This window comes from Gobio gobio (assembly GCF_949357685.1).
Source record: "Gobio gobio genome assembly, chromosome: 7".
NCBI classification, from domain to species: Eukaryota; Metazoa; Chordata; class Actinopteri; order Cypriniformes; family Gobionidae; genus Gobio; species Gobio gobio.
Genome location: NC_137103.1, coordinates 20,053,742 through 20,073,442, shown reverse-complemented (window position 1 = coordinate 20,073,442; position 19,701 = coordinate 20,053,742). Strand labels below are relative to the sequence as shown.

Below are 19,701 nucleotides of genomic sequence, written 5' to 3'. Positions count from 1 at the left end.
AAGTTAGTTTGTTCGTTTTTGGCTGGGAAATTGGACTTGCATAAAAACCGCTGTATACTTTGGGCTATAAAGGGACAGTTCACCAAAAAATAGGACTGTTGGCTGAACGTCTGATGCATATGGCACACCAAATTGGAAACACTTCAGGAGTTTCAAAGTCGTCATCTGATTGGTATGTGTATGTGACGTATAGAAAGTTTGCGGCAAAGACTCTTTAAAATACGTCCAAGAGTTTTACACACCGCTCTGTTGTTGTAGGGACATCGAAGTTACATGTTCATGCCCCTAAACATGACATGGAACAAAACGAACTGTGATTGGTTACTTTACATGTCAGTCAGACCTTCTGCCATCAGTCTGATATTTAAAAAAAACACAAAAAACAATTGTGTCCATACAGCGAAAGTTGTCTTGACCCTATTGACTTTCATTATATAGACAAAAACAGTTATTCATAATTTCTTCTTTTGGACAGGTTTGGACAGAATTCACACTAAAATGTTTTAAATGTGTATTTAGTGCGTGTTCCGTTTCTCCAGCTTCATTTGAAGTCCTGTTGTGGCAGCCATTGTCCTGACCTTGCACTGCATCATTGGACATGCATAGATTGAATAAGATAGTATCTCTCCAGGCGGAGAGTATCAGATTGTGCTATTGCCTTGTTTTACATTAGGTTCTTGGTTTTACTCCAGGTTTTAGAGCTCGAAACACTACTCAAGTAATCTGGTTTGAGCTGATCCGGAAGATCAACACAAAGTGAAAAAGTGAGTTCATTCTAAGTGCACAGGACGTAGTGCTGGTTGCAATACGTATATTTACAACATATTTGCTTTGATGCAGAAAATGATGACATAATTAAGCAGCAGGATTTTAATATGCAATTTATTAGGAAATCTCCATTCGGCGATACTGTATGGTGTGGTAAACACACTCAGTTGTGAGGTTCAGTCCTCATTGTGTCCAAAGCCAAGTGTCTCTTTGGAATCACATGGATTGCTATCCAGATTTTAGTGTTTTTTTTATTCTTTAAATTAACTAATAGAAGAACAGGTTTGCTTTACCCTGCATTACCATTAGACAATGTTTATTTTTATTATCCTTTTTAACTTTAAGAAGATGTTCAAATAATGGCTGTAAATCTCTCACTTCCTGAAATGATTTAGATGTTTGCCATGTATGATGGATCAGTGGACAGGCACTGCATGATTGCACATATATACTTAGATATGAAAACCTTTCAGAGATGGCTTTCATCTTCTCTGTCTCTGTCCTGTTCAAGGACAAAGGCTTGTAAAGGTGGGGGAGGGGAGACAATGGAGGTATAAGAAGCGCTGGACCACTGACACGTGCACATCGTCGGCTCGTAACATACTCATAGGTGAATGCAAATGCTTCTAGTTAAGCATTTTTTTTGTCCCATTTCATTTATTTATCTGCATTTAGCAAGTATACACTGCAGTTCAAAATGTTGGGGTCAGCTAGTATGCATTAAATTAATCAAAAGTGACAGTAAAGACATTTATAATGTTACATTTATAATCTCAAATAAATGCTGTCCTTTTGGACTTTTTCTTGATCAGAGAATCCTGAAAAAAATGATCACGGTTTCCACAAAAAATATTAAGCAACACACTGTTCGACGCTCGACATCCGACGGCCAAGTAGCACGTCCATTCTGCGCCTGCGCAAGAGTAATTAGTTTTCCGTACCAGCTGGTGGCAGTAGTCTGAATTGTTTTAAGTTAGACATCAACCTTTTCAGTATTCCTCAATCTATTCATTATAAACTAAATAACAAGGAAAAAAATAAGTTATAAAAGAATAAACGGATATAGGGTCGCTTGTGACACGAGGTATGTAATAGTGCAAGTATATTTTTTCTGTGCAAAAATAATTGAATTTCTGATGACTCAATAAGTGCAATTCACCTTTATTCCACAAGATGGAAATGTCTGATACACAATGTTTCACTCATAGTTAATGCAGGCAGAAAACAAAAGAATAGGAAGTATCCTCAGCCACACTTGAAATAGCTCAGCGTTTTACTGCAGAGCAAGTACTGAACGCATTCAAATGTGTGACTGTAACTTGATGGTGGATCTGGTGAAGTGGCTGTCAGCGATCAAAACATTGATTTTGGAGACGTTGAAAATGATAGTTTTGAGAATATATGGTTGAGATTGTGAATATGAGCCAGATCCTGAATGTACTAGGAAATGGGCCCTGATGATGACAGTGATTATGGTAAAAAGTATCTGCTCAAACTGAACCCTTCCAAGCTCCAAAAGGTATTGAAATATGCTTTATTTTATTATTTTGTAATTGTTATTACGATATCAGGAGAGGTTACTATTGTGGCAGTTAGAGACCCATCCGTGTTCCGGGTCGCTAAAGACTTGATTATGTAATAATGAATGGCAAAACATTCATGCAATTAAGGGTTAATAGAAAACAGTTATTTTAATTTGTAATAATATTTCACAATACTACGTTTTAGTATATTCTTGATCAAATAAATGCAGCCTTGGTGAACATAAGAGACTTTCAAAAACATAAAAAAAATCGTTGAGACGCCAACATTTTGAATGCTCAATAAAAACTTTAAAATCCATCATTATAAGTATAATACTTCCTTTGAGTCAGCGCTCTGGCATCGTAAAGGCTGCTGGTTATGTCATATATCAGCCAGATAACTAGATTTTAGGGCTGTACCTGATTGAACCCCTCACACCATCCTCCGCTCTGCAGCAGGTGTTGAGAGATGATGAAGATGTGTCTGTGAATAGGCCACAGCTCCACAGCACTGAGCTCCATGTTGGATGATGGGATTTCTCTAGACATTAATGGCCAGTAAGCAGAAAGGCAGTACAGGCCGCATTTTCTCTTCCAGCTGAACTGCTGACTGATCAGAGGAGAGTCTCTGGCTACGGCCTCAGTAAACACAGACAGCCTTTTGCATTGAACTCTCTAATGAAACAACGTCAGCACTGATAGTGTTGGAGCAGGGTACACCTCACAGTCGAAATCTCATCTCAGTTCCATTTCTCTTACCTAGATTGCTTCGAGGATAGATCTAACCCGAAAGGGCCAGACGAATACCGAAAAGAGGGAACAAAGTGAGTCATCTGTAGATTGAAGCTCTAGTGTTTCTCTCTCTTTCACTGAGAGGGACAATTGTTCGGGCACAGAGGGTTGGCACGCACACTGAATGTAGCATCAGGAATAAGTTTTATACTTGACATTTTAACACTGCACCACTTCAGCCAACCCATGTCCTTAAACCTGATGACATGCACACTAGTCAGGGACGGCCAATGAGTCCTTCAAGTCAGGTATTATTATTACTAACATTATAAAACGGATAATTCCAACATCAAAGTTATACAATACAACATCAAACCGTCCATCCCTAGTGTCTTTAATCTCAAGGTATGAATTTATTCTCTTTTGGACAAAAGGTTGAGCAAAATCTTCAGTAAGCCACTTGAAAATACCCCCAAACATTATGTGATTGATCAGAAGTAAAAGTTTTGCTATATTATATACATTTCTTATGGATCAGTTCTCCCTGATATCACAAATAATAAAAGTAAAGACACATTGAAGTTATCTTGAAAACAATTGGACCTTATTTACTTTCCGAATGCTTTTTCTACAGTATGTCATACAATGAATGATTCATCACTGCACGTTATTCCAGGGGAAAATAAAAATGTTTGTCATCTTAATATGCAATCAAAATGTAATAGCTTTTCTCCTGAATCTTTCATTTTTTTCCCGCATCACTTATGTTAAAAAAGCTATTATATATAAATGTAGTCATTAGGTGCATCCCAATTAACATACAGTACTTATGCTCTATTCTATGTAATCTTGTAGTACAAATAGTGTGAGTAGTCTGTTCGCATTGAAAAGTCCAAAAGGAAAAAGTGCACTCACCCAGATGATGCACTTAATTAATTGGAATATTGTGGAATGTTGGACGCTTTAAGGATTCGTTCACTTCAAAATGGAAATTTCCTGATATTTTACTCACCCCCATCTCATCCATGTTCATGTCTTTCTTTCCTCAGTCGAAAAGAAATTACGTTTTTTGAGGAAAACATTCCAGGATTTTTCTCCACCTCCCAACCGAGGAATAGGGTCTTATCTAGTGAAACCATTGGTCATTTTCTAAAGAAACGTATGACGCCATCACGTTGGAAAGGTCACGCACGTGACATACATGGAAGTACCGTCCCAGTGTTAAAATTAAAGACTAAATCAAACGGCCTTTACAAAAATAAAGGTAAAACAATGATGTCGGACAATTTTAAAGTTGGAGGAGAACATGAGATGGAGTTTTTTGGCACTGGGTCGGTACTTCCACCTACCTCACTCGTGACCTTTCCGACGTGATGACGTCATACGCCATGAAGAAGAACAACACAGAAGTAGCGCATCCGTGGTTAAAAAGTATATAAATGTTTATTTATTTTTTTAGAAAATGACCGATGGTTTCACTAGATAAGACCCTATTCCTCGGCTGGGACCGTGCAGAGCCCTCTAAAGCCATTTGAAGACCTTTGAAACTGCATTGATTTGGACCTTCAACCCGTTGGTTGCCATTGAAAACCATTATGTGGAGAAAAATCCTAGAATGTTTTCCTCAAAAAACTTAATTTCTTTTCGACTGAAGAAAGAAAGACATGAAGATCTTGGATGAGGTGGGGGTGAGTAAAATATCAGGAAATTTTCATTTTGAATTGAACTAATCCTTTAATGCATTCAGCTGTCACAGTCCAATGCTGGATGACAAAATAACCTTATAAAATTCATACACCAGTTGATAGAGCACGTAGTATGAGTGTATGTCGTTCAGGACACAACTCGCATATGTTCTGGCTCGTTTCTGGATTGTAATGGACATTTTACCATCCAATTAATTCATGCTGAAATCCCAATTTCACATGAAAATACAGTATGTCACATTGCTGCTGTAAAAATGGATTGAGAATACCAATCTTGACTTTACCCTCACATTGTGCTTTCATGTGATTAAGTGTAGTATTTGCATGGCGGATGAATTAAATCGCCTTTGATTTTGGCAGATCAGTGCAAGAGGGGCATCAATGAAAGGAAGAAATCAGAATGTAACGGCTGATGTACACATGTACCTGCCATGGATCTGACACCTTCTCAACTGGGAATTGAACAGGTTGCTAAGCAACAAGCCCAAGCCTCCTTGGAAGGCTTGAATCTTAATTGGTCTGACTGGTCAGTCCTTTTTTATTTTTTATTTTCGATGACAAGGTCACAAGTAGGAACACCAACAAAGAAAAGGTTTTTGTTGAGCTTCATAAATGAAACATGAGCACACCTCCCTCGCTGTCCAATCTACCTCAAACTATTTATGTGGACACACTCACTCAGTTTTCCCTCAAGCATGAAAGAGCAGCAGCTGCAGCACCTGAGGACTACAGAGTGTGTTTTCCAGTGCATTGAAGATCTCAGGCGTTCTGAGGGTTTAGGCTTGAGGTGCAGACCTCACTGCCTTTGTACTTTCACTCCTGAAGCATGCCTCATGCTGAAGGAAAACTCATTGCCGAGGTGCCACTCACTTTTTCCACATAATGATCATACAGACGGGAACTATATCTAGTATTTATTAAAATGTGCTCAGATTGGGAATAAAAGAAATACAGGAACCAAATGATTCTCATGACATTTACTTTCATTAACGGTGTTTACTGTTGCCGCTACTGAACCTCCAGCAGCACAGCAAAAGAAGTGAGCTTGTGCCTGAACATAATGTGATGAGAGAGAAAGAATGGGTTCTGTGAAATAATAAAAGCTAATCAGAAGCCATGGTAACAAACGAATGAGAACAGTAGGTGTGTTCAACTTGAAGCGGTGCTGCACAGACCGATTGGCTCCATATGCTTTCAAATAACTCTTGCGGTTTTGAATGTTAACTAATGAAACCTTATTGTAAAGTGTTACCCATACACCAATTGGTCTGCGCAGCACTGCTTCAAGTCGAACACACCTAGTCACAAAGAAAACCATGACAAAGAAACTAAACAGAACACGACTATGAACCATGATCGTGGCAGTTCTGTCTACACCATTAAAACTTTGGAGTCTTTAAGGTTTTTATAATGGTTTCAAAGTTGGCATGCCACACGCATTTCATTACTTTTGTGGCAATGTCTGAAGTTCTACCATGGACTTATTCTAGCGTGGTGTAGAAAGCCTGCAGGAAGACTTTGCGCCAGTTCTCATTAATATTCAACGAGCTAAGCTGCTTGACTCTGATTGGCAATGAGAGCCTGGCTATCAGCATTGCAACAAGTAGAGGAACTTTGTTTACTATCGTCTGGAATCGCTGCAGAAATGGCTTCTTCAGGTATATTGCCATATATACATGCCGTTCAGCCATCCTTGCTGTTTACGAAAACTGTCACTGAGCTAGACGAATTCTGTGGGTGCAGTCTCAACTGGGCGAGCTCATGAATAGTAATGAGCTCAGGTAACACCACGTCAGAGTGACCAGCTTTTGTAAATGGCCTGATTTCTCCGCTTATTTCTTTTCAGTGGCTGGGGTTGACAGAGGAGGTAGCAGTCATTTCACGACATAACACAAACACATATGGACCTAACTGACCTAACAAAGAATACAAGTAAAAACGTCTTGTGTGGGAGGGCACCTTTAAAGGGTTAGTTCACCCAAAAATGAAAATTCTGTCATTAATTACTCACCCTCATGTCGTTCGACACCCGTAAGACCTCCGTTCATATTCGGAACAGAAATGAAGATATTTTTGTTGAAAGCTGATGGCTGAGAAAGGCTTCAGATAGGCCTCCATTGGCATTCAGTACATTTATACTCCCAAGACGCATAAAAGGCACTTAAAATGTCGTTACAAAGTCCATCTCACCACAGTGACTCTACAATCATTTTACGATGCGACAACAATAGTTTTTGTGCGCAAAAAAAATCTAAATAACACCTTTATCCAACTTGTTATTGTCTTCCGTGTGTGCCTCCACGACGCATGCGCGAGAATATGACGCAGATCCGGCGTTCGGACACATGACCCAGAAGCGATTTGTTTACAAGCAGAGGAAGACGCACGTATCTAAGCTGTTGCATTCTACATTGATCGTGCTTTAGGTCTCGGCGTATTTCTCAAAATGGGGCTTAAGTGTGCATTTCATGGATTCCCGAACGCCGGCGCTACGTCTTATTCTCGCGCATGCGTCGTGGAGGCACACACGGAAGACAATAACAAGTTGGATAAAGGTGTTATTTAGATTTTTTTTTGCGCACAAAAACTATTGTCGTCGCATCGTAAAATTTTTGTAGAGTCACTGTGGTGAGATGGACTTTGTAACGACGTTTTAAGTGCCTTTTATGGGTCTTGAGAGTATAAATGTACTGAATGCCAATGGAGGCCTATCTGAAGCCTTTCTCAGCCATCAGCTTTCAACAAAAATATCTTCATTTGTGTTCCGAATATGAACGGAGGTCTTACGGGTGTCGAACGACATGAGGGTGAGTAATTAATGACATAATTTTCATTTTTGGGTGAACTAACCCTTTAAAAGAAGCCTCTTATGCTCTCCAAGGCTGCATTTATTTGATTCAAAATACAACAAGAAGTAATATTACAAAATATTAATCTCTCACACAATAATATTTTATTTTATTTTAAATGACAAAAGGATTTTAATTAAGATATACATCATTAAATGCAAAAAGTCTGGCTGTGCTTAATGGGTACATGTTTGTACCCTTAAAGCACACCCCTGTTGCTATTAAGCTCACAAGATGTTTTTGGGGGGTGAAATTCTTGTTTATTTTAAACAACATGTAACTCGAAATGACAACCATGAGTTCATATTTAAAGGCTGTTTATGAAGTATTTACATAGACATTTAATGTGGATGAGCTTAAAAGGAGCACACTGAGCTTTATTGGAACAGCAAAACATTTTTTAATTAATAAATATTATTAAATTAAATTTAAAAGGACAATTTTGCTAAATAAATAATCTAGGTCATACAAGTTAATACATATTTTAATATGAACAGCTATTATTGAAAATATCTATGAAATTATACTTTTTCTTATTGATGTCACACTGAAGATGTGGTTTTCATAGTAGTGCCCCCTTTAAGCTCACCTTACAATAATATGAAGTCTTTAAAAATTACAGCAGTGTAAAAACACAGAACATCAATAAACTGTACATTTTATAATACACTGTTAGACATTTATAAGAGATTTTACAGTAACTTACTGGCAACACTGTTGCCAGTAAGTTACTGTATTTGAGATTTACAGTACAATAACCGCATTTCAGTTTACAGTAACTACATGTTACTGTAATTTTGTAATACAGTACCGTTACTGTAAACCTTGGTTAACAGTGCATTAATCCTAATCCTATTCAATCATTAATATTTACTGAATTACATTAATTCTTACATTAATCTATCCTACAGAAGTAATCCAAACAGACACAATTATTATGAAATATAAAATTCTTTATTTAAAACATTTAAGTGCTTTAACTTAAACATGTAAATGTGTGGAAAAAGTTCACTTTAAAACATCCTCGAATCACATCATATTTTCAGAAAATCATGTATAAAAGTGATCAGAGTGCATTCAATATCACTTATTTTACATTTTATTTACATTTACGCATTTGGCAGACGCTTTTATCCAAAGCGACTTGCATTGCATTCGAGATACACATTTTACATTTTGTCAGTTCTTGCTTTCCCTGGGAATTGAACCCATGACCTTACTAGCGCCACACACTATTGTTTGAGCTACAATTTTAAAAACTCTGCAGAAAATAGTTGGTAGAATACTGTAAATAGTTGGTTGAAGAATACTGTAACTTTGGTGCAAAATACACATATACATGAATAAAATATAAGCAAAGAGCAAATTAATTCTGAAACAAGTTATCACAACACAAACACAAGTTTCATGTCTGTACCGATCTGTGCCATCTTCCACATTGGATGATTTCAAACAGGAACCAGGATTCTGCTCCATTATGGCAAGAAGTTCCTCTAGATAAGAATGATATGAAGTTAGTCATACAATTTGAGTATACACAAACTTTTAACACTGTTGGAATTTAATAAAAAATAATAATCCCATTACAATTCATCATAATGGTAAAATAGTATTTTATAAAAAGTTAACACTTTGAGGTACACCTAGCTTAACGTATGCTGTCTAGTCTAATTCAGTCCTGCAATGCCTTCATGAAGATGTGAAATGAATTTTTTTTGTTTTAGCTGGTGATTCAATGTAATGAATATTTTGAAGAATGTACTTTGTAGTGATGCTGAACCTGATTGCATATTAGAGAGGTGTCTCTGTAATTTAGCTTAACAAAATTGATATCGAGTAAAAAACTAAAGAAAACTGTCAGTACATAATAGTAGCAGCAGCACAAACTACATGCTCCAAAAAAGTAATATTACTGAATCACCTCAACATGATTTCACAAACTATTTAATCAAAAACAACAATGTAACATTTTATTGCAGGATGGATTACATGTATACTGCATTAGCTTTAGTAAGGTATCCTCAAACTTAATGCTACATTCACACGGGGCACCGGCGTTAACGCTTCTCATTTACTTTGAATGGGTGACGTCATGCGTTGCTGAACTGAATTGTGGGTCGCGTCGCGTCGCTTCACTCACGTTGCAAGTGGCAGAAGTTGAAAGGTGTGTTGGACATCAGCTGTGGCTGGATGCAACCAATCGGCGAGAGTAGCCGCGTGCAGGCGGGGAGGAGCTGCAAACGGAGACGTGAAGTCGAACACTTTCTGCTTCCCGCAGTGACGCTCGCGCTGTGTTTGCACACTTTATCAGCTGAAGTGAAATAAATGCAGTATTTGTCAATACACAGATGTTTCAGAGACATTTTTTGTCATGTAATACTTTATGCACTGCTTAATACAGCGTGTGTTTGTACAAGAATAAAGTTAACATACAAGCCTAAACTATCAATGAAGTAGGGTCTACATTTTCATCTGTTTTATTTTGATAAACATGACATTATAACATCGCAACTACATGAAAAGAGGTTTAACAGTTATAAAAAACAGATTTGTGCGCATTAGAGGAACTGAAGGTTTTAGAATAAACACGAAACATGTGATCGCTGTCATGCAGAGAATCTGGCCAATCGTGGAACAGCTGTGTCATCATCAAAGTCTGTGCAGTCGCTCTGGAGAAACTGCACCGGCTGTATTAGCCGACTGCTCTCGAATTGCTCTCGCGGTGCTTTGATGCCATACGTCACTGTCACGTGGCGTCGGCACTGTCTCAAGTCAGACAAAATTTCTAACCGGCATTACGCCCTGTGTGAATGCAGCGTAAGTGAGTACATTACATATCCTATTAAAAAAGTGTCTCACCTTGTCCAAGTTTTTATATTCAAACTCCATTAGGTGGCGATGGAAGGATGACACTCTGTTGTTGATTACAGTGGTCTTCCTGTTCACAACTTCCCTGGTCTTCCGACTCACTCCGGTTTAGGTGGTGCATCTTGTTCCCTCCTCTGGGTTTTTCCTCACGAAAAAAAAACTTAAAGCAAGGGAAAATTAAGAGAATAAAGATATTTTAAATTTCATCACCCTTAGTGCCTTTGCTTTAAATGTTTTTGGTAACACTTTAGAATAATGGTCCGTCATTAAACGGATAGTTCACCAAAAAAAAAAAAGTAAATTCTGTCATTTACTCGCCCTGTTGTTCTAAACCATTTAAAGAATGTTTGTCACCAGACAATTTTGAGGCACCATTCACTTCCATAGTAGGAAAAAATTACTATAGAAGTGAATGGTGCCTCAATCTGTTAGGTTACAACATTCTTCATCTTCTTTTGTGTTCAGAAATGTATTCAGGTTTGAACTTGAACAACATTATTCTAAAGTTTTGCCATGTTTTTTTTCATAAATTATATTTAATCTGCCAAAATCATCCAAAAATTGTCCAGGACTGCTTAAATTCCAGAAAATAAAATTATATTATGTCAGTCCTGGACAAACACAGTTTTGGATTATTTTAGTATAATATAATTTATGAAAAAACATGGTACATGGCTAGTTACAGCTAAAAAAAGGTGGAAAAACTAAATAATTTTGTGATTCAGTTAAACAGACCCGACTAAAACATACAAGAAAAACTTTGAATTAACAGTAAAATGTGGAGAAACAAAGAGGGGTAACGTTACTTACCGTTGTATGAGTTCCAGTGTCGCACAGCACAGGCAGGCTCCTGGTATTCTTATCTAAAATGTAAAATAAATAATGTCAATCCAAATGTAAACGTTGCTTGTTAACGACGTTATTTTTGCAACTAACGTTAGTGGCCAACGTTAATTTACTAACTAACGTCGTCCTAATGTACGCTTAATATGCTCGATAAACAAAATCTTCATTGTATTGGTAAAGTTAATTCAATAAACTCACTAACGTTAAGTCTTTTTTTAAAATAAAACGTTAGGTTTACGTTACCTCAGTTTTAGTACCAAAGCTGAAGCAAATGATAACCTAACGTTATGTAAAGTATGTTGTCCGGGCCGTGAGCTCTCTCCTCGGGCAAAACTTACGACGCTCGCTGCACTGGTTCCTAATCTAATTCAATCATGGGCGTCGGAACCATTGTATGTAGGTGCGACAAGACGGACAAGACCCACCCACTTTTTACGATCAATGATATTGGACCCACTCACTTTTATCGTCTCTAACATTCAGCACATGTCTGTTTACCTAACCCTAATCGATAAACACTTATTATTAAACACATATTAGACGCTTTATTTCCACTTTTCTAATATTTTCTTAATTTGTATTGAAAATAAATGCCTTTCCGATTTGATATGTGATGGGAAAACGGAGAAGATTGATTTCGGCCAAAGCCGGACTCGAACCGCGGGTCGATTTGTGTCAAAACTAGATGACGTGCATCTTACCCCTACACTACTGTCGCTCTCAATGAAATGGCAATTGATTTACGTAATTTTGTCTTTCCGACCTATACGTTTACCAAGTAAAGCGGTATATTTGTACTTAATGTAATTGGCATCTACTCCAGTAAAAAAATTCTGAGGACCCACCCACATTTTTTTTGCTTCCGACGCCCATGAATTCAATAAACTCATTTTTTTAAATAAAACGTTAGGTTTACCTCAGTTTTTAGCAGCAAAGTTTAAGCAAATGATAACCTAACGTTCTGTAAAGTATGTTGTCCGGACTGTGAGCTCTCTCCTCGGGCAAAACTTACAACACTGCACGGGTTCCTAGTCTAATTCAATAAACTAAGTTACTTTTTTGTTTTGTTTTTTTAAATAAAACGTTAGGTTTACCTCAGTTTTTAGCACCAATGCTGACAAGCAAAAATTGGGGTGCAGACAACCGCGGCTAGTACAAATCACACTTACCTTGCTTGTTTGCCGTTCTCACGGGGGATGAAAAAATCTTCGCAGGGTGTCCGGACACAGCTCATATGTTCTCTCTGGAACCGTGAGCTCTCTCCTCGGGTGAAACTTTCAACGCTGCACTGATGGTTCCTAATTTAAATCTAAAGCAAATCCTGTCGATCCCAATTGTGCCAAAGAGGCCGTTGTGGTAAATACAGTATTATACTTTATTTTTTAAAAATACAGGAAATCACTGTATTTGGTGTTTGACGTCATAGAAAATACCCATGATGCAACGGGAATTACAGTTATTTACTGTAAAGAGAATTTACAGTATTATACTGGGTGATATATAGTAAATAACTGTACAAATTACAGAAATGTCTAACAGTGTATAATGAATTTAAAAGTGCAAGCCAGTAATGCCTGTGAAGTAATCTATTAGTGTAGCACACAGTCTTATACAGCTAGTAAGCTAACAATGTTCCATAGCACCTGCGCTATGTTGCTAAAACTATCTTTTGGATCTAACTGTAATTATTTCCCACATCCAGGTTCCAGGTTATTATATGCAAAAATCTAAATATCTATAATAATGGACTGATTAGCTTGAAATTACAGGAGGTATAACAAACACATCAATTGGTTAAGACATCAAATATGATGATACATATTTTTTTTTCTTTTTATAATCTGAGCTCAAAGATAGTAGTGTGCTTAATGGGTACTTGAGCTTAATAGGTATGTTTACCCAAGTTTATTGTAGTATATTTTAAAATGTAATTTATTGATGGCAAAGCTGAATTTTCAGCATCATTACTCCTGTCTTCAGTGTCACATGATCCTTCAGAAATCATTCTAATATGATGATTTTATGCTCAAGAAACATTATCTTTACTGTCATTTTTGATCACTTTGATGCACCCTTGCTGAGTTCACTGTTCAACGGTAGTGTAGATCTGGAAAACAATGTCAAGAACAAAATGTCAGAACAATAATTTAGTTTCAGTATTTTTTGTTTGTAACTTGTTCTAAAAAATGGTTCTCGGTTCCCAATGCTACTACTGTGATTTTCAAGGAAACAGTAGTTCTGCATTAATACAAGACTGGCGTCATATATAATGGCCCAAAGTGCTTAGACAAAGATTTTTTCTTATTTGCCACTGGTGTTTCCCCATGAATGTTTCATCAACCATTGAATATCAGCCAAAAATAGAGCCTACAAAAATATGTGTAACATTATCCCACTCCCTCTCACGGCAGCTTACAGTCACCATTTGAAATGTGTACCCAGCAATGTGTACCCAGAAATCCCTCTCTCTCTCTCTCTCTCTCTCTCTCTCTCTCTCTCCACAGAAAACACACATTCACACTCTTACGCTACCGACCCCCGCACACACAATCTTCCAGCGTAAGGCACACTTTTCACTCCAGTGTGAGCCTAATGCACGTCAAGGTAGAGATTGTTTTCCACTCATTCGCCGGGTAATATGTGCTGTATGGTGATATCCCTAAGAAAGGATGGTTTAAATTTTAATGACTTTTGCAGGATGTGGTTATTTCATTGGAAACACTTGGGTGCACAGGCTGGAATCTATAATCCTCTTTATTGGATGGCGTCTCATTGTATTCTCACGGGACGTCCACCTCCATATTGCTGCTGCGTGCTCGGGATGGTGATGGGGGTTCTCTGTGGAATTTCTTTGTTTGGTGTATATACTGTTTTTTATCTCATCTATCATAAAAAATAGGTTCATTACAATCAATGTAATGAGTTATTCTAAAGAATGATATGGGAATTAGTCACACGAAATCACCCCTGAATGGATGTATTTAATTTCACACTGTGCAGAACAGAAGGTCTTAAATATCCACAAACAGCATTTCCACTTAGGAAAGCAGGTTTGGATGACCTCTACAGTGATATTTCTAAATGCAGTGGTGATCTGAGAAATAAATACGTTAAGCACATATAGGTCAGTAGCATTTTGTACATCTCTAATAACACAAGGTCCATATGTGCAGCACACATAAAAGTGGTGCTTCAAAAAGGAACTTCTTGGCATGAGGAGATAACAAAGAAGCAACCAAGCGCATCTTCAAGGCGGTCTTTGTGAGATGTAAATGCGCTTTGATGTATTCTGCTCTACTTTGACTGGGTTTAGGACTCTGGAGATACACAAATCAATAGCACCTCCAGAGCCTGTGGGAGAAATTAGACCAGATTTCCTGGATTGTAGACATTCATTGAATAGGCTTGTGCGGTTGCGTTAATGTTTCGACCTACCTGGTGTTTACAGTAAACAGTGCATAATTTGGATTTTCTCTTCGGACATGATGCATGGACTTTGTCAAGCGCACAAAACCACTCCATCTGTTTTTTGTTTTGAAATGAATGCTGCATAGAAAAGCTGGAACTCAAATAATGCAGTACGTTTCTCTTATGCACCTCTGGAACAAACGCTGTACTTAGCAGGCCTTCCAGATCTCTGAGCTCACTCAAGTAAGGTGGAGGTATTGGCAATTAACTCACAACATACTGTGAGAAAGTAAGAGAGTGTTTCAAGTTAACCTCCATTGATCAGACCAGGTCATTTGAATTCATTTGACTCCGTATATTGATCAACAAACACTGAAACTAAAGCTTACCCATAACTGTTTGAATCTGGGTTGTTTCTATGCTATGAGGTCACTTAACTACAATGTCTCTGAAAGGTCTGAAAATAATTCAAGTATGATTGCATGACCTGAAAATGATTACAACATGTTCATAAACATAATCAGAAAATGTATTTTCCTCTGTGTATCTTGGCAAGTACACTTGTTAACTAGCTAGGGGATTGGTTTGGGTGGACAGGTTGATTAGCTAGCCTATAGATTAGAAGCAGCCAATCTCCATGCTAAATATGTTATCTGGAATTGGCGGATGTTCCTTCCATTTGGCTGATATCTGGGGCGATCTATGATACCAAATATTCAAGCCAACATTTTGCTGTGTGCCTTGGAATGAAAACATGCCCATCTGGCTTCTTTTTTTTTTTTTTTTCTTTAAATCGGATCAGGCTAATGCTATTTACAGTGTTTGTAAAACATGTTTTGTGGATAGAGCACAAAGGCTTTCAATACAGCTTATGAGAGTATGAGAAAGCATTGTATCATTAGCCATGTAGGCAAAGTTATACCTAAATGAACACAGCTGGCAGTGTCAATAGTGTTAGCCTCTTTATTTTCTTAAGCTGGATAGCAATAAACATTGTCCTCACAAAATGTTGGTGCCTTTTTCAAGTTTATGCTTACTAAAATCTGTAAAGATAAGTGCATTTTGCTTTTAAATGTTCATATCATTTAACGTGAAAGGTACAACAAAAATGTACAAAATGTATATAATGACTGAATCCATCTTCCAAACCGTGTTTTTGTTCAATTCAATTCAATTCACATTTATTTGTATAGCGATTTTCACAATACATATCGTTTCAAAGCAGCTTCACAGAAAATGCATGCGTCTACATTACAATTTAAAGTGATTTGTCCACATTATGTGTTTCAGAAATACACATATACAAAGCACACAGATTAGCTAACAATGTATTATTAATCAATATAATAATTAAGGCACAGAAATAAGTGAAATAAGAATACATGTTGTTAATGAATAGGGTATATAGAAATGAGCATGGGTGCGTCATCTGAAGTCCTCACAGGAGTTGAGTCGTCTCTTCACAGGTGTTCGTCATCTGAAGACTTTATTTTGTTGTATCCTTAATCACCATAGTACGCCTATAAAAAGTGTTCATATTCAGACTATTTTAGGCAGAGCGGGATGACAACCGCTGCGGAGTAGCCCAGTACCAGCGTGACTCATAATAATAATAATAATTTGTTACATTTACTGTAGCGCTTTTTCTGTTTTCTGGGTACTCAAAGTGCTTTACATGGAAGGGGGGGAGGGATCTCCTCAACCACCACCATTGTGCAGCATCCACCTGGATGATGCGACGGCAGCCATATTGCCCCAGAACGCCCACCACACACCAGCTTATTGGTGAAGAGGAGACAGAGGAGACTCATTTACATAAACAGAGAGAAGTAGCATGCAGTTTTGTTTATTAATAATAATAATAATAATAATAATAATAATAAGTTTAATTTATATAGCGCCTTTCCCAAGCTCAAGGACGCTTCACAATAACAGTAAGTAACAAGCAGTTTACACATAGACGGACAGTGGACATTTGCCCAGTCCAAGTAATGAGCGATTGCAGTTGCAAATCGCACTACATATGCAATAACATGAAAAACAAAGGCAACAAACATTAATTACAGACAGCATGGTGGGCAGTTTGAGTAAAGATGCAACAGATTATTGGTAGTCAGTTAACATTGTGATTGTGTTATGTCAAGTTAACATATTCATGACTGATAATACTGATTAAACAAATGTGTTTTAAGTTTACTTTTAAAATCATTTAACGTGGTTGTTGTCCTGAGAGCCAGGGGGAGAGAGTTCCATAGCTTAGGGGCTGTAACAAAGAAAGACCTGCCACCCATAGATGATAGGCGAAATCTCCGCTCACAGAGGAGTTCACAGCCAGAAGATCGGAGAGTTCGAGGGGGAATATAAGGAGAAAGTAATTCAGAGAGATAGGCTGGAGCAAGACCATTGAGTGACTTAAAGGTAAGCAGAAGAATTTTGTAAGTGATACGGGATAACACGGGTAGCCAGTGCAGTTTGAACAGAATTGGAGTGATATGGGCAGTTTTTTTAGTGTGAGTTAGCAGTCTTGCGGCTGAGTTTTGGATATATTGCAAACGTGAGATAGAGTGTGCTGGTAGTCCAGAAAAAAGAACATTACAGTAGTCGAGGCGAGATGTGATGAACGCGTGGACTAGTGCTTCAGCGTCTTTTGGGCTGACATAGGGGCGGAGTTTGGCAATACGGCGCAGATGAAAAAAGGACGCTTTACAAAGTTGGCTAATGTAAGCGTCGAACGTCAGTGAAGGATCAAGAATGATACCCAAATTTTTGACAGTGGCAGATGGAATTATTGATGTAGCTTCAAGGTCAAGTCTGGGAATATCACTTATATTCTTTGTTAGAGATGGAGGGCCAATGATTAATATTTCTGTTTTAGTCAGATTCAGACTGAGAAAGTTGGAGTTGAGCCAGGTCTTTAACTCATTTACACATGATGATAGTGATGTGGTCTGGTAAATATAATCCGGTCGGCAAGCAGTATATATCTGGATATCGTCGGCATAGCAGTGATATTGAAAACCATGGCGGCGAATAATTTGTCCGAGAGGCAAAATGTAAATAATAAATAGTAACGGGCCAAGAACTGAACCCTGTGGAACACCTTGTTTGAGAGTGACAGTGGGAGATTTGTAATTGTGCATAGTGATGTAGTATTTCCTATCTGTTAGATAGGAGGAAAACCAGGATAATGCAGCCCCTGAGATACCAATCTCTGATAGGCGCATTAGTAGGACTTTATGACAGACAGTGTCAAAAGCTGAGCTGAGGTCGAGTAGTAGAAGTAAGGAAATGTTTCCCGAGTCACCAGCGAGTAAGAGGTCGTTGATAACCCTTGCTAATGCAGTTTCAGTACTGTGGTTTTGGCGAAAACCAGACTGAAATAAATCAAAACTATTGTTGAGAGATAGATATGACTGCAATTGAGTGGCGACAACCTTTTCCATGATTTTTGAGACATACGGTAAATTGGAGATTGGGCGGTAGTTAGCGTATTCAGTTGGGTCCAGATTAGTTTTTTTAAGAATAGGAGTAACTGCAGCCGTCTTTAGTGAGACTGGAACAGAGGCAGAGAGAATAGACATGTTTACAAGATGTGATATAGGTGCAGAAATGGCAGAGTTACAGTGTTTCAGAAGTGTTGTAGGTGCAGGATCCAGCCGGCAAGAAGAAGAATTGGATTTCTGTATCATTTCACTAATCAAGATGGGATTGGTCAACATAAAGTTATTAAGTGTTTTTGTCTGAGCTTGCTCACAACTGCAAGAGCATCAAAAGTTACATAGTGAAACTTTAATTGTACTGTCTGTTTTCAAACAGGTTTCCCAAACACTCCATTGGTAAGGCAAACTCATAGTCCCGTCCCAAACACATGCCATTGGTTTAGCCAGTGTTGCTGTTGTCGGACTGGGGTGTGTTTCTCCTACAATCATAGCCGCAGGAACATATTTTATATGGGCGGGGCTTGATGTTGCAGGGTGGTGCCGTGGTGGAGGATTTAAACAAAATCCTAATATTAAACAGCCCAAACAACACTTACAGATGAACATGCTAATCAATGAGGACAGAGTTATGTTGGAACGCTCAGAATATTTCTCTACACGGCGGCAGCAGAAAAATCTGCTTCTTATCTTGTAATGTAGTTTGGCGCACAGGAGTTAGCTTTCGGTTCACACAGAAAGCAAAAACTTTCAAAGCAAAAATACAAGACGCAGGCAGTGGAATGGGGAAAAAAATGCAAGGTCTCGAGATGTGTGTTTTTGAAGAATTATCTTGAGGGATGCGTTTTTTGAAAGCGGTGTCTTGCTGTGTCTTGTAAAAGACTTGAGCGCATCGGTTAACGGTCCGTCTAGTGCGTTTACATAGAAGGAAAAAAAACTATGTAGTAGCACAGTCGAATTAAAAAAATGTGTTCTGTGTGAACGGCCCTAATGCAGACGAATGCTTTAATCAAGACTTTTATTTAGTTTTTCACCGATGTCTGCGTAAACATGCAATGTCAAATGAGTTCTGAGACATGCTAGTCCTGCAGTTCTCAGGTCACTCACTCCATGAGAGATTGGCTTTTGAAATAGCCTATTAGACCTATAAGTCATAAAACCATATTTGACAACATATAAAAACAAAATAATCTTTAGAGTAATTTTATGAATAAAGGTGGAAAATTAAAAACATTAAAAAACAGAAATGTATTTTAAATCGTGTCATCTTAAATTCCAATGCAGCTGTCGACAAGGGGTGGTCCAGCACCCTAGTTTCCGCGGCCATGCCTACGATGATGCAACTCACTGCTTGACTACCATAGTATGATGCATTGTTGGAGAAAATAGCTATTTTACGTTTCTTCTTGCACCTTCTTGACACATTCAAAGTGAAATGCCCAGTGAGTGGTGCTAAAAGCATTTTTAGATTTATCGGAAACAGATGAATGTGAATCTGGCAACATTTATTAAGTTGGTTGTGGCAGTTCACAAATTGTCTGGTAAATGGTGCTTGCTCTATATC

The 19,701-nt window shown here is 37.9% G+C and overlaps 1 protein-coding gene and 1 long non-coding RNA gene across 3 annotated transcripts in view; one reads left to right on the top strand and one right to left on the bottom strand.

Moving 5' to 3' along the window:
* Positions 1 to 19,701, top strand: part of enox1 (ecto-NOX disulfide-thiol exchanger 1) — a 157,821-nt gene that overhangs the window by 9,241 nt on the left and 128,879 nt on the right. The window lies entirely within an intron of this gene.
* Positions 8,516 to 11,666, bottom strand: LOC307129675. Its single transcript, XR_013816925.1, has 5 exons — positions 11,536 to 11,666; positions 11,257 to 11,309; positions 10,438 to 10,606; positions 9,719 to 9,889; positions 8,516 to 9,071 (listed from the first exon to the last, which is right to left on the bottom strand). It is a non-coding gene; the product is annotated as an uncharacterized lncRNA (long non-coding RNA).